The sequence below is a fragment of the Ursus maritimus genome, unplaced genomic scaffold (assembly GCF_017311325.1).
Source record: "Ursus maritimus isolate PB19 unplaced genomic scaffold, ASM1731132v1 scaffold_21, whole genome shotgun sequence".
NCBI classification, from domain to species: domain Eukaryota; kingdom Metazoa; phylum Chordata; class Mammalia; order Carnivora; family Ursidae; genus Ursus; species Ursus maritimus.
The window spans coordinates 3094479-3097161 of record NW_024424564.1 but is presented as its reverse complement, the minus strand read 5'-3'; the positions used below and the strand labels follow the sequence as shown (position 1 = coordinate 3097161).

At 35.4% G+C, this 2683-nt stretch overlaps 1 pseudogene; it reads right to left on the bottom strand.

The window, feature by feature from the left end:
- Positions 1-226: 226 nt before the first annotated feature.
- On the bottom strand, positions 227-326 carry LOC121104500 (annotated as a pseudogene).
- Between the last annotated feature and the right edge of the window lie 2357 nt (positions 327-2683).

The following is a 2683-nucleotide window of genomic DNA, read 5'->3' as shown; positions in this document are numbered from 1 at the left end:
TATCAATTATATCTCAACAAACTTGAAGGAAAAAAAATAGAACAAAAAAGCATATGAAAACCATGTGTAGTAGATATGTGATTGACTACTTCATAGCAGATCATTTTTTTAAAGACAATTATGGTAATGTCATCAGCCTTGCCAGAAATTGCTTCGGGCCCAATTTTTTTTTAATAATACATGAAACCTGCGTAGTGTGGAAACGTGTTCCTTGTTCTCTTTTTAAAAAAATATGGAATGATTCACGAATCTGCATGTCATCCTTGCATAGGGGCCATATTAATCTCTGTATTGTTCCAATTTTACTATAGTGCTGCTAAACTGTATCTTGTTCTTAAAAGAGATATATAAGAAAAGAAAATCTCTCATCCTTATCTTCTCTGATATGTGAAAAGAACCCATCTTCCTGCCAGCTTAATGATGATACCATTAAGGAAGACAGGAGAAAACAAAAAGGGAGAAAAATAAAACTTGAGTCTTTGATACCATCCTTGAATAGCTAAATCAACTAACACTAGAAATCTATTCTAACTCTTACTCTAATGTGAAGTAACTTTACATACTGCTGAAGGTTATTGTCAAAGTTTGCTATTTCTTTTAGCCAAAACATACCAACAAACATATGAAGGGGTGTGAGGAAGTATTAAACCATCTAGAGAAGAGAAGCCAAATGGGAACACCAAAGCTGCTTCCAAGAAGACGGCTTTAGTGCATGATTTTGTTGTTTGTAGAAGTCATAAGGAGATGAATTTCAGCTTCCTATAAAACTTGTCAGAGTTGTCTGAAAAGGCGTATCTGCCCTAGGAAGTAGCAAGTTCCTTCTCACCAGAGATTGGCCAAGCACTTCTTAGTTTTGCTGCAAATTTGAGAAATTAGACTATATTCCTCATGAGTCATTCCAACACTAGTATTTCTTTGTTACTGTGAAAACTGAAAGAAAGATTTCTCAAGGGGATGCAAAGTCTAGTCCTAAAGCTTAACTACAAAACAGTCTTCCTTTTGTTGTCTAATGTAGAGGAACTGCTCTCATATCTTCAGTTCTCTAAACTAAGCAATTGTTGAATCTTTGCTGAGTTTCTAGACTGTGTTAGTAACAGCGAGAATAAAAATATTACATAATTACTATATTAAAGAGTTTAATTCTTAATGGGGATATATTTTAATTCAATGAAAAATAAACACTGGCATATACATGGGGTGTCAAAGTTTATGACAGAACTAATAAAGGGTTTGGTTATAACAACAAGTAGGAAAATTACCCAAATGCTGATTTTTTTTAAGATTTTTACCTATTTATTTGACAGAGAGAGAGAGGCAGTGAGAGAGGGAACACAAGCAGGGGGAGTGGGAGAGGGAGAAGCAGGCTTCCCGCTGAGCAGGGAGCCCCATGCAGGGCTTGATCCCAGAATGCTGTGATCATGACCTGAGCCGAAGGCAGACACTTAAGGACTAAGCCACCCAGGCACCCCTCAAATGCTGATCTTGATAACATTTGCATAAGTGTTATATAATAGTGCCTTTAAAAATGGAGTCAAATGGACACAATGTCATTTTGAGTTAGCGCTAATTATGCAATTGTCAATAATAGATGTCACTATATGGAAGTATTAAATAAAACGTTAGAACTAGACCAGGATTAAAATTAAGATACAAGTTTAATTTGTCTTTGTCATTTTGGAGAAAAATCTATTTTTAACCACAGGGATAAAACTCATACCATTTTCCATTTAATGAAATTAGGAACTGTTGTAATTATTTCAAAAGAAACTTTTTTCCCATCGGTATTATTTGGGAGAAATAATATTTCCAGCAATGTTCTTCTTCCTAACATTTTCTACTGCATTATTTGTGGTTTACAAAGAAGATCTTGATTGTTTACTGTGACTATTTTATAATGCCACATTTCTCTGTTGTACCTGACCATCTCTGCACAGGAAAGAAGCTGAATACTGCAAAAGTTCTTACAAACAACAGCATCAACGGTAGGTTTTACCTACTGTGAACCAGGACAGCACAGTAGAAGGATTCAATAAATTAAACTAGTAATGAGAGAACTACATTGAAACTCTGGTAGGAGTTGTTTATCTAACTGCAAATCTAATAAATCACATTAATTAAAAAGAGAGATATCCTGGTTTTTATTGATACAAGTTCTCTGATTTTCCTGCTGTCAGGCACATTAACCCACTTTCCATGTGCAGAGTTTTTAAGAAGGAATAAATGGAGAAAGTGTAGCACAAAAAGGCAGAAAGAAAAAGGTAGGGCCAATCCTAATCATGCAGGGTTACTAACAATTCTATAAATCATCTGATCCAACATGACCTCCTGCTGTTACCAGCAGAAATATTGCTCTCATTTGCATTAAAAAAAATTTTTTTTGTCTTACAAGCAGTGAGAGAAAGATGAGTTCAGCTAAGAGTTCATTATCTTCCCCACACCCCTCCCTCCACACATGAGTTTTGGTGAAAGAAAGCATTTGCAAAATATGTTCTTAGTACGCTGTGCTCCTTTTGTCCTCCATGCAACAGAATTGATTTCAAACCGTTCCACTTTTTTTAATTTAAATTTTAGTGAACGTACAATGCAATACTGGTTTCTGGAGAATTCAGTGATTCGTCACTTACATACAATACCCAGTGCTCATCACAAGTGCCCTCTTTAATACCCATCATCCATCTAGCCC